The 12,999-nt window shown below is 36.7% G+C and overlaps 3 long non-coding RNA genes across 5 annotated transcripts; 1 reads left to right on the top strand and 2 right to left on the bottom strand.

Annotated features, from left to right (window-relative positions):
* Nucleotides 1-2,207: 2,207 nt before the first annotated feature.
* Nucleotides 2,208-3,097, top strand: LOC130464306 (uncharacterized). Its single transcript, XR_008924687.1, has 5 exons — nucleotides 2,208-2,422; nucleotides 2,506-2,535; nucleotides 2,613-2,694; nucleotides 2,774-2,875; nucleotides 2,981-3,097. It is a non-coding gene; the product is annotated as an uncharacterized lncRNA (long non-coding RNA).
* Nucleotides 3,098-7,507: 4,410 nt separating this feature from the next.
* LOC130463977 (uncharacterized) lies at nucleotides 7,508-10,574 on the bottom strand. Its single transcript, XR_008924264.1, has 2 exons — nucleotides 10,416-10,574; nucleotides 7,508-7,763 (listed from the first exon to the last, which is right to left on the bottom strand). It is a non-coding gene; the product is annotated as an uncharacterized lncRNA (long non-coding RNA).
* A 153-nt stretch (nucleotides 10,575-10,727) lies between these two features.
* Nucleotides 10,728-12,664, bottom strand: LOC130463788 (uncharacterized). Of its 3 annotated transcripts, XR_008923934.1 has the most exons (5): nucleotides 12,554-12,664; nucleotides 12,068-12,172; nucleotides 11,302-11,424; nucleotides 10,930-11,127; nucleotides 10,728-10,850 (listed from the first exon to the last, which is right to left on the bottom strand). It is a non-coding gene; the product is annotated as an uncharacterized lncRNA (long non-coding RNA). The 3 variants fall into 3 exon arrangements; XR_008923933.1 differs by having other exon boundaries at nucleotides 11,302-12,172; XR_008923932.1 differs by lacking the exon at nucleotides 12,554-12,664 and having other exon boundaries at nucleotides 11,302-12,293.
* Nucleotides 12,665-12,999: the final 335 nt, after the last annotated feature.

The raw sequence follows: 12,999 nt of genomic DNA, 5'->3' as shown, positions 1-12,999 counted from the left end.
AAGTCTTTCTATGCGCTTTATGTTAATATGGCCTAAACGACAATGCAACAGATAGGTGACATCTGAATCATTCTTTTTGGCCTTTTTGAGATTTATGTTATAAACTTGTTTGTCGTGATCTAATAAATAAAGGCCATTGACTAATCTAACAGATCCATAAAACTTCTCTTTAAAATAAAGTGAGCAACTATTGTCTTTTATTAAATAGGAAAATCCCTTAGCATCTAAGCAAGAAACAGAAATGATGTTTTTAGTAAGACTTGGAACATGAAAACATTCTTCCAGTTCCAAAACTATCTCAGAGGGCAACGGCAAATAATAAGTTCCTACAGCTAATGCAGCAATCTGTGCTCCATTTTCCACTCGTACACTAGTGGAAAAAACCCCTGTTGTAGCCCCCTTGTTGAGGGGGGCATATATAAGTGAGCCTCAATAACCCCTTAGTCAACGCGGGTCAAAAGTTTAAGCATGTGGTTGGGGCGGGCCTTTGTTAGGTTCGCTTCTACAGATCCTGTTGAAGGGGGCTTTAGTTAGCCCGCCTCAATAGGTGGTATTCTAAAGGGGCGGGCTTCGTGTTGTTCGCTTCAATAGATATTCACAAAATTTAAATCAATTAAAACACCCCTCTCTCACCGCCAAACAGATAACATGAACTGGGCAATTAATCCCCAAATCTCTATTCGAACAAAGCAAGAACAGTCGCCGCTCCTCACCGCTCCTCACCGTGCGGCTCCACCACCATCACCACCACCTTCCTTCCCTCCTCTTCCATAACAGTCGCCGCCGACCGTCGTCTTCCCTATCTCGGTTGACTCTGTTTCACACAGTGACGCAATATATCAAGGTTAGTTTATAATTGATTCTTGTTTTGCTTGGTCTTAAAATTCAGTTTCTCTTCAATTAGTTGAGCATAATGAGTTGATTATGCAGAGAATTTAGACTAATGTTTCAATATTGGATGAATTTACAAATTAGGGTTTGATATTTGTGGTTTTTCTAGTTCAGTTACAAAATAGAAGTTAGGTTAAATTTTTCTAGTTCAGTTACAAAATAGAAGTTAGTGATATGGGTTTTGTGTCTAAATGATGAAGGCCTCTTTTTTGGTGATGGTTTATGTAAGCTATGTGAGTAGCTCGATCCAAAGTATGCATATGAATTGAAGTGTTTGAACTTTTAAGTGGAGCGAATCGATATGAACCTGTTGAAAATATGTATGCATAAAATATACTCATGTGTTCATTGTAATATTGATAGTTTATTAATGATGTAAACTAATCGTTGGTATTGGATTGTAGCTTTATAGGCTCTAAACTTACCATAGCTTGATGTATTCACTATAGTATATTGTGATGTTTTTTGTACACGCTTGTGATATATCTACAATATTCTGATGTATGACAGTGGAGACTGTTGTTGCTGCTACTTTGATTTTCAAGTTCTTTTAGTTCCATTTTTATTCTGCTACAATATTGCTCTTGCTGTTGTTGAGTTCCTATTCTGGGGTTTTGTGAGATCGGAAACTGTCCATAGACAGCTGCCTGTGGGGCTTTGACAGGTTCAACAAGGACTAAAATAGGTGCAACAATAAACTTTGTCACCTTCTACTTGGTTGCATTGCCTGTACTAGTTGTTATGGCATTTTTGGTCAAGGTTGGATTTATCGGTCTGTGGTTTGGGCTCGCAGCAGCTCAACCAGCTGGTGTACCTGATGCAACCAACTGGTGTACCTGATATAGCCTGCTACAGTATCTGATAATAACGCAGATTGTAAACACTTCTTTATTGCAAGTATTATGTTAACGGTGTGAAAAAAAACTAGTCTGCCCCCCTAGAGATTTTTTTAGTCTTTTTTTGTTTCCTGGTTAAAAATTTAATCAAGCCAGGTCGTCGAGCACCTGTCAAAATTTGAAAATGTACGCACAGTCCGCAGCCAACCTCCGTGCCTCTTGCTTTGCCGAGGACCAGTCTCATATTAACTAGTTCTACTTACAAGGCTTTTGAATATGGCTGAGTATGAGTAGTGCAAGGTGCTTGTAGCTTAACCCTTGCATAGTTGCATGCATAGGGGCTCATTCAGTTATCCATCCTGTTGCATGGAAACAAACTGTGGTTTGATACTTAACGTAAGAAAGGACTTTGATAACCAAATTAGGAGCTTCTATAGCTATGTTATTTTATGTGGAGCTTTTTCCTTTCTGTTACTTTTCAACTAAATCTAATAGCGTTTGCTTACTTCTAATTTTCAAGGTAGATGAAGCATCATTGCAAAAAGCGCTGCATTTGGTGTACAGCCTCAATCAGGACTATGTAGCTGTTCTGTTTTATGCTTCTTCGAGAACTTCAGACCAAGCTATTCAACCCTGTCTTCCTTATATCCATCTATTCCTCATTTTGCAATAGAAGAATCAGCCATCAGACCAAGGTTTGGACTTAAAACCAAATCTTAGTTTTTTTTAATTGAACAATTAGTTTTCAACATGTGTAACAATGATTACTTTTGTGCAGCATACTGTCAAAATATGGAATCTTGTGTTTGTAAGTTACTTTCATTTCTTTTTAAGTTATTTCTTTTCGTGCCGAATCAGATTCATGAAGTTTTACTCAACTTTCAGGGCATACCAACTGTACAAATTTAATGATGGGATTTGTCCGAATAGAGCGACTACGCAGGGGTTGAAAGGCTTCCCTGTAAAGGTATCATGCTTACTAATTAGCTTTACTTTTTTTTGGGTAACTACTTGGATATATAATTTATGATTTGTTTCCAAATCAGTGTGCTCAACAAGTCGGTGCCCGCGAGTGTGGCTATTACATTATGAAGTTCATGCATGAAATAGTCACGTTACACCATAACTCTGATGAGCGGTTAGATAATGTTCGTTCTTTTACCATATGTTAGTTGAACTACTAATACTAGTACTTGTACGTAGTAGAATTCTTAATTTACAAGTAGCATTACTTATCATGTTACTTATTTCAGGCTTACACTCCAAGAAATGCGCCTTATACCGATGAGGAAATAGATGTGGTTCGTGAGCTATGGGCTAAGTTTTTTACAACCGAGTATTTATTTACTTAGGTTGTTTAGACACAAAGATGGAAGCATTTATATCTTCATGGATTTGGTAAAGTTCTTTAATTTTTTCCATAATTACAAGTCTGCTGGATTTGCTAATTTATTGCTTTGAATACTAATATGCTGGTCTTGCTGCTGCTGTGAATACTGCTGTGAATACTGATCTGCTGGTCTTGCTACTGAATACTAATATGCTGGTCTTGCATGAAAGGAAAATGCTAGGTGTAGTCGTATTTGATTTTTTATACATGACATTGTCACACCTTTTACTATATGCTATGTTTTTTTGGGAACTGAAGTTAACAGTGGAATCAAATCCCCTGCATACTCCAGGCGTACAACAACCTGGCTTCAGTTTGTCAATTACACTGCTAAGAGGGCTTGTGTAAGAGACTCTTCATATACAAGAGGAATACAAGCTGAACTAAAATGACAACAAATAGTCCACAAACTACAAAATATGCATAGGTTACTCAGAGCCTGCATCTGTTCTACTGAGCACCTAGAAGCTGTTCTGAAATCTGACTACAATGTGTATGAATAGCATGCCAATTCTTCCACTGAGCAGAAAACTGCCATTCATGCATGCTCAGACAGATCCCATAAATGAATTTAGAAAATAGCATACCATAAAGTTTATAATAAGTGGTGTTTTTATTTGTATTTCTTTTTCTAGAAATCTTGACCTCCTCCCCCAATTTCAGTAGTCACTGGTCCGTATAGGTCCAGGAAATTCAGTCATCTGCAGTATAGAAAACCACATTCTAGAGCCAAAAGGGCAAAGAATTATGAATGTGTAAACTTTCATCCCTAGATCCATACAAAGAACCAAAAGGATCGCAATCCACATTCCAACTAATTAGCTTGTAAGCTGTTAGCAATCTCTGATGCATCAGGGATCAAGTGACGAATAAGTTCTCAATAGAAGCCTGGTTATTACACACAATTCTTCTCCATTCCTCTCTCTGAAAAAGACCTAGCAGCAGTTAAAACCTTTCTTTAATGAAAAACTGATCATCTTTTAAGGTTCAAGCCCCCCCTCCAAATTTATTAACAAGATCTTCTCCATCATCCGAGAAACACTACTTTTACTTGAGTCAAATTTTACCTCTACTTTTCACTTTCTAAAACTCATTCCAATCTACGTATGCACAATTAAGGCTCATTGGGTCGTTATAGGTCATATTTAGAGCTAAAATAACATTTCCGCTCCCAACTTTGAACTAAAGAACCTAAGGACTCATTTGATTCTTATTGCATGATTAATATGCATAGTTTTAACTTTCTAAAACTCATTCCAATCTACGTATGCACATTTAAGGCTCATTGGGTCGTTATAGGTCATATTTAGAGCTAAAATGACATATCCGCTCCCAACTTTGAACTAAAGAACCTAAGGACTCATTTGATTCTTATTACATGACTAATATACATAGATTTAACTTTCTAAAACTCATTCTAATCTACGTATGCACATTTAAGGCTCATTGGGTCGTTATAGGTCAACAACATACTTAATTATCTCTATAGTCTGCAACTATATCTTTTAATTTTATGCTTCAATGGAATGTAAAGACAATATCGTGAGTGTAAACTTTGGTACTCATATATATTTTCCTTCCATGCAACTTGCAGGCTAGGGATCGAGTCGATTGGAAGAAAGTCAACACGACCTTACTTAAGGTTTGTAATGCATGATCTAAAGGGACCTAAGTGGCTGGATTAGAGACATTTGTTAGATTAGCTCTCTAGCCTTTTGTCTTTAGTTGTTAATATTAGTTGTAATTTGTTAGACTAGCTAGGTGTTTAAAAATTGTAAACATACGTACTATATATACGCTTTGCTCTGTTGGGTTAATATAAATGAAGTTAATGTAATGATTTATTTATCAAAGATAAGCAGATTCATACCTTTGCTATTTTGGTGTTGATTGGGTACAGGTTTCAATACTCAATGGAGTATATATCTAGTTGTGGTTATTGCCGCCTATTTTATATTTTAAAAGAATTTGGAAAAAAAAAATTAATGTTGTTGAAGGGGGCTTTTAATGTACGCCTCAACAACATATGAATTTTTGGCGCAAAAATAAGGACCTGTTGAGGGGGGCATTTAAGAAGTGAGCCTCAACAGAGGAGGCTGTTGAGGCGGGCTTCTTAAATGCCCCCCTCAACAGGTCCTTATTTTTCGCGTTTCTGTAGAGGTTGTTGAGGCGGGCTTTTGAAAGCCCCCCACAACAGATCACCTGTTGAGGCGAACAAAGCCCGCCTCAACAGATCACTGAGCTGTTGAAGCTACGTCTGTCGCAGCGGGCCTTGTTCGCCTCAATAAACCCAAAATGCCCCCCTCAACAGGTATTTTTTCCACTAGTGGTAGGTCGACTTCACCCTTGCTTAACCTTCTACTTCTTCTTAGTCCCTTTGAATTGGAACATAAGTGTGAGCCACAACCTATATCTAATACCCAAAAAGTTGAATTAGCAAGTATACAGTCTATAACGAAAATACCTGAAGATGGAACGACCGTGTCGTTCTTCTGATCTTCCTTAAGCTTCAAGCAATCTCTCTTCCAATGCCCCTTCTTCTTGCAGTAGAAGCATTCAGGTTCAGAAGTTGGTTGACTCACCTTCTTCTTTTCAGACTTGGTGCCGCCAGCTAGCTTAGTTGGGCTGGCCTTCTTGCCACCTTTTTTAGCATTCCTCTTCTTACCAGATTTCTTGAACTTACCCCCACTCACCATAAGCACATCTTTATTATCACTTTTGAGCGTCTTTTCAGCGGTCTTCAGCATACCATGAAGCTCAGTGAGCGTTTTTTCCAGACTATTCATACTGTAGTTCAGCTTGAACTGGTCATACCCGCTATGAAGAGAGTGGAGGATGGTGTCTACAACCATTTCCTGAGAGAACTGTTGATCTAGCCGATTCATATTCTCAATGAGTCTAATCATTTTGAGAACATGTAGACTTACGGGCTCGCCTTTCTTAAGCTTGGTCTTAAGAATTTGCCTATGAGTCTAGAATCTCTCCTGTGCAGTAGCTCCGTTATTGTCACAATATAGAGCCATTGGTCCTTTAATGGAGGGGACTACACCAAGTTCTCTTATGAACTTCCTTAGCCAAATAGCTTCCTTTGCTGCTTCATGTGCAGCAATGTACTCCGCTTCAGTTGTAGAATCCGCAATGGTGCTTTGCTTAGCACTTTTCCAGCTTACTGCACCTCTATTGAGGCAGAAGACAAACCCAGACTGTGATCTAAAATCATCCTTGTCGATTTGGAAACGTGCGTCCGTATAGCCTTTAACAATTAATTCATCATCTCCACCATAGACCAGGAAATCGTCTTTGTGCCTTTTCAGGTATTTTAGAATATTCTTGGCAGCAGTCCAATGTGCCTCTCCTGGGTCTAACTGGTATCTGCTCGTAGCATTGAGTGCGTACGCAACATCCGGGCGTGTACATATCATAGCATACATTATTGAACTAATCAATGATGCATATGGAATCCCACTCATTCGTTTATGCTCATCCAGTGTTTTTGGGCACTAAGTCTTACTTAGAGTCATTCCATGAGACATGGGTAGGTAGCCTCGCTTGGAGTCTGCCATATTGAACCTTTCAAGCACCTTATTGATATAAGTGTTTTAAATAAGTCCAATCATCTTTTTAGGTCTATCTCTGTAAATCTTGATGCGCGCCCAGTATGTACTGTGCTTCTCCTAGCTAGATCCTTCATCGAAAAACATTTCCCAAGTCAAATCTTGACAGAGTTCAACATAGGAATGTCATCTCCGATAAGTAATATGTCGTCGACATATAATACTAGAAAATCAATTTTGCTCCCACTGACCTTCTTGTACACACAAGATTCGTCTGCGTTCTTGACGAAGCCAAAGTCACTGACTGCTTCATCAAAACGTATATTCCAGCTCCTTGATGCTTGCTTTAATCTGCAAATGGATTTCTTAAGCTTGCATACCTTATTAGCATTCACTAGTAGAAAAAACCCTTATTGCAGCGGGCTTTTAGACCCCTGTTGCAGCGTACATCGTATGCTGCAACTGGGGGGCCTGCAACAAGTCTGAACTTGTTGCAGCGTACAATGTTCGCTGCTAAAAGGGGTTTTTTGCAGCGTACATATGTATGTACGCTGCAACAAGTGCCAAAAAATTGGCAAAAATTTGGACTTGTTGCAGCGTACATATATATGTACGCTGCAAAAGACTCAACTTTTTGCAGCGTACATTTATTTGTACGCTGCAACAAGTCTGGAATTTTGCGAAATTTTTTTCCCTTGTTGCAGCGTACAATATATATGTACGCTGCAACAAAGCACTTTTGGCGGGAAAATTCTAATTTTGTTTAGGGATACCTAGAGTGCCTTGAACCAAATATAGAAACCTGTCAAAACAATAATAGAATAACGCAACCTGTATAACAAATATAAAAACAACAACTGGAGTTTTGTATACTATATATCCCAAAACCAAAGTGCACATATTACATTTAAATATATGTTCCAATTTCAACATAAACATACATTTTAATATAAAATTTATTCTATAACAACTAAACCAACTCGATCAAGCGCGCTAAAGCCAATAATAAATACTTGCTGGTAAAAAACTTAGCCCATTGCTCACGAACCACATCAAATTCCTCGCATAAGGCGCAATCCTCGGAGTGTAGACCTTTACAAAAACAGAAATTTAAATTAAACATTAGATTAAATACAAATTAAATATCACATTTTAACATTCAAGAAACTAATGACAATGTCCTAATAGTCTAAAATGAGTCCTTAGGTTCTTTAGTTCAAAGTTGGGAGCGAAAATGTCATTTTAGCCTAAATATGACCTATAACGACCCAATGACCCTATAGGTGCATAAATAGATTGGAACGAGTCTTAGATCGTTAAAATTATGCATATTAAACATGTAATAAGTTTTAAATGAGTCCTTAGGTTCTTTATTTTAAAGTTGGGAGCGAAAATGCCTTATTTTAGCCTAGATATGACCTATAACGATCAAACAAGCATTAAATGGGTATAAGTAGATTAGAATAAGTCCTAGAAACTCAAAACTAAGCTTATTAATCATATAATAATTTAAAAATGAGTCCTTAGGTTCTTAAGTTCAAAGTTGGGAGCGAAAATGTCATTTTAGCCTAAATATGACCTAAAACGACACAATGAGCCTTAAATGGGCATAAATGGATTGGAATAAGTCCTAGAAAGTTAAAACTAGAATATAAAACATTTAGTAGGTTTAAAATGAGTCCTTAGGTTCTTTAGTTCATAGTTGGGAGCGAAAATGTCATTTTAGCCTAAATATGACCTACAACGACCTAATGAGCCTTAAAGGTGCATAAATAGATTGGAACGAGTCTTATAAAGTTAAAATTATGCATATTAAACATGTATTAAGTTTAAAATGAGTGCTTAGGTTCTTTATTTTAAAGTTAGGAGCGAAAATGCCTCATTTTAGCCTAAATATGACCTATAACTATCAAACAAGCATTAAATGTGCATAGACAGATTAGAATAAGTCTTAGAAACTTAAAACTAAGCATATTAATCATATAATAAGTTTAAAATGAGTCATTAGGTTCTTAAGTTCAAAGTTGGGAGCGAAAATGGCACTTTAGCCTAAATATGACCTATAACGACACAATGAGCCTTAAATATGCATAAATGGATTGGAATGAGTTCTAGAAAGTCAAAACTAAGCATATAAAACATTTAGTAAGTTTAAAATGAGTCCTTAGGTTCTTTAGTTCATAGTTTGGAGCGAAAATGTTATTTTAGCCTAAATATGTCCTATAACGACCAAACAAGCCTTAAATGTGTATAAGTAGTTAGAATAAGTCTTAGAAACTTAAAACTAAGCATATTAATCATGTAATAAGTTTAAAATGAGTCCTTAGGTTCTTTAGTTCAAAGTTAGGAGCGCAAATGCCTCATTTTAGCCTAAATATGACCTATAACGATAAAACAAACATTAAATGTGCATAAATAGATTAGAATAAGTCTTAGAAACTTAAACTAAGCATATTTATCATATAATAAGTTTAAAATGAGTCATTATGTTCTTAAGTTCAAAGTTGGGAGCGAAAATGTCATTTTAGCCTAAATATGACCTATAACGACACAATGAGCCTTAAATGTGCATAAATGGATTGGAATGAGTACTAGAAAGTTAAAAATAAGCATATAAACATTTAGTAAGTTTAAAATGAGTCCTTAGGTTCTTTGGTTCATAGTTGGGAGCGAAAATGTCATTTTAGCCTAAATATGTCCTATAACGACCAAACAAGCCTTAAATGTGTATAAGTAGTTAGAATAAGTCTTAGAAACTTAAAACTAAGCATATTAAACATGTAATAAGTTTAAAATAAGTCCTTAGGTTCTTTATTTTAAAGTTGGGAGCGAAAATGCCTTATTTTATCCTAAATATGACCTACAACGATAAAACAAGTATTAAATGTGCATAAATAGATTAGAATAAGTCTTAGAAACTTAAAACTAAGCATATTTATCATATAATAAGTTTAAAATGAGCTATTAGGTTCTTAAGTTCAAAGTTGGGAGCGAAAATGTCATTTTAGCCTGGGGTTGGATAATTTTAAACACATACTAATTCCAAAATATGCTACATTTTGTCAAGAAATGATCAAAAATAGTTTTAACGATCCCACGACACCTCTCGGACACTCCTGCAAACTTGGAAATAGCTTTGGGCAACTCAAATGAAAGGGCATCGACAATAGCCTGTTAGAAACCATCAGAAGCCACACAGTTAAATTTATTGTGAGAGTTTTTGTAATTAAAAGGGAAGGGAAGAGAGGCTGGAAAAAAACATCTTGAGATTTATTAAGTAGATTGGTGGGAGAGTGGAGAACCTCTCGAATGTTCTCAGAGCTGTAATTGTAAACTTACACTCTATCTATCAAAGTTACAATCTTTCCTCTATCATTGTGTTGTGTTTTGCTGTGAGTTGCGTAGCAGGTACAGCAGCAGCAGTGGGTGTATTGCACTAGACGGTGCCCTAACCCGAAACATCTAGGGCATGGCTACTCAATCCACCCCCTAATGTAGTTGCCATAGATGATGCATAACCCCAACACTTCTAACAATGTTTCACTTCTCACACATGAAGCTAGTTGTAATTTATAAAATGGTTGTTTTCTTTAGCACCATTGACCAAACCCATCAAAATCCAAAAAACAAACCCACAACAAAATTGGGTGCTTCAATCTTCAAAATTACACAAAACCCTATTCACACAAATTCACAAACAACCCTAAAAACCCCAAACTAGAGAGAATATAGTGAGATAAATACCTGATCAAGAGAAGGGTTTCAAAGGAAAGAGTGAATATGAGAGAGAACAACGATTGAATTGTTCTGGGTTTCTTTATCGTCAAAATCTGAAACAGCAGCATCAGAAATTGAGCTGAGAAACTCAACAATCCCAGATATTACTTATTCCGATTGACGAAAATCACCAGCTTCAACTGCCTGCAATAAAAACTCAGTAAAGTGTACATAGTAAACATTGTTAAAAGAGTTTTATTCAGTCATTTGCATAAATTTGATCATAAATTTTAGAAGTTTGAAAGAAATGCGGGAGGGGACCTTGGAGCAGGAGACGAGGGATTATTGAAGGCGAAGAATGAAGGGTTGCGGAGTTTGCTCCACTGCTGCTGACATTGTTGAAGTTGTGTGGAAAAGAGGTTCCAGTATGCTGGTTTTAGCGCGATTTTGTTGCTCCTGGGTCTGGGTGGAGCAAAGAGGGATGAGTAACTAAGATATAAAAATAACAAGAAACAATTGCAAAAAAAAACATTTTCCATACCTTCTGCATCTCTGAAGCTTAAGCTCTCGCAATCTGAATACAGCAGACTCCAGCTGCTTAAGTGTATCAGTAATTATGCTATGTGATTCTTCAGACTACGACAAACTTGGATGAAGTTCTCTAACAGTTTCCTTAAAGTACAGAACACAATGAGCTCAAATCCTTCAAGTGTACGATGACCAGGTTTAGATGATCACTCTGCAAGTTCAAAGATTAAATTAATGAAAGTTTCAGAAAGAAAGGTTTCCTGATAGATAAATAACCTTAACTGAAGTTCTGATTCCTAAGAAAAGGGATGAAAGTTCTGATTCCCCAATAGACAGCCCTGACAGATATTTCAGTTCAATGCTTGTGCTTGGATTGGCATGAAACCTCTTCATGATCCAAGTCTGTATCTCCTTGAAGAGATATGGAGTCCGATTTTCCACCTTCCCATTGAAGAAGAACACAGTGTTTGTTTCTCAATTGAATGAATATTTTTCCAGGAAAACCAACCTTGAAAGGAACAAACAATTATTGTATCAATAAATGGAATTCCTAATATATATACATTTGGAGAACATTCTATTTCGTTCCAAAATTTGCTAGTGCAATCATGTCAAACATATGGGATTTCGAACATCTACTACAGCCAAACATGAAACAATTACAATGATACATCTTGAATGAGAAAACCAAACCAAAATACCAGCAGATCCCAGAGAAACTATTTATTACTGTTGGGTAACCAATTCAGATCCCAGAGAGAAAATTCAACAAAAGCAAATCAACCTAAGAAAAATCCCAGAAACATATGCAAAAAAGGGGGGAAATGCCTGAGAACCCAATAAAAACGGGAATATTCCAGCATTTTGAATATAATTTCCCTCAATATAATGAACAATATATATGACCATGGCAGAGGTGTTGATAGTGCTAAAATACTTTGTAACACAACTGCTCTAGCTTCCATACAAGAAAACTCTGAAGGGGAGAGAGTGGAAAAGCAAAGAAATTCAGAACCAAAACAAATATGGCTGATACTAATCCAGTAATCCCTACTGATTCATCAAAACTAGATACTCTAACTTGTAAGTTTTCTACCATGATCACAAACGCAAAATAACCCAAGAATAACCCCACAGCATACTGAACATACTGAGTATTCGCAGCCATTTCAACAACATACTGAGCCTACCATCTACATCTTGCTAGAGAATCCAATCCTCGACCAGATATCATGAATCTTCAGGTTGCTGCGAATCTTAAGAGCAGGAAAAGAATTTTCAGATATCAAAAGAAGATAAAATCTGAACACCAAAAACCCCTAAAAGTACCTAGACTTAGAAAATTCGTAAATTGACAGAAGGTAGGAATTTGAAACAACTAAAACCCCTAAATTTCGAATTTAAAATACCAAGACCCTAGACAATGCAGAAATTGAGAGAAGCGAATCTGAAACACCAAAAACCCTAACAAAATCGAAAATTCTAAAAATCAAATTCAGCCCCAAATTATAGAAAAGAAAACCCTAATATACAATTAAATTCATCGAAAATTTTTAGTCACTAAGCCAATAATGGAACAACTTGTATAAATTTAAATTCTACAGAGAAATAGAAGATGTAAAATTTGAAGAACTTACCTAGTACATATGGTGAGAGGTTGAGAGCATAACTGCAGGAAGGAGAGAGGAAATCATGAAGAAACGAAGTTCGTAGGAGGAGGAGGGACTGAGGAAGTTCGTAGGAGGAGGGACTCGTCAGTGAATTTCGTAGGAGGAAAGAAAAGGATAGAGAGGAGGATAGAGAGGAAAGAAAAGAAAAACCAATATTGCAGCAAACTAATTTTTTACCCGGGCTATTGCAGGGGGCTTTTACTATGTACGCTGCAAAATGAAAGGTCTATTGCAGGGGGCTTTTACTATGTACGCTGCAACAAACTCTTTTTCAGGGGGCAATTAATTTGTACGCTGCAATAACCCTTTAAAGGGTTTGACCCGCGTTGACCTACAGGTTGTTGAAGCGTATTAATCTTTGTACGCTGCAACAAGGGGGCTGCAAAAGGGGGTTTTTCTACTAGTGATTCTTT

Source organism: Spinacia oleracea, chromosome 6, assembly GCF_020520425.1.
Source record: "Spinacia oleracea cultivar Varoflay chromosome 6, BTI_SOV_V1, whole genome shotgun sequence".
In the NCBI taxonomy this organism is placed as follows: domain Eukaryota; kingdom Viridiplantae; phylum Streptophyta; class Magnoliopsida; order Caryophyllales; family Amaranthaceae; genus Spinacia; species Spinacia oleracea.
The sequence above is the reverse complement of the archived record's forward strand: the minus strand, read 5'-3'. Positions and strand labels throughout refer to the sequence as shown.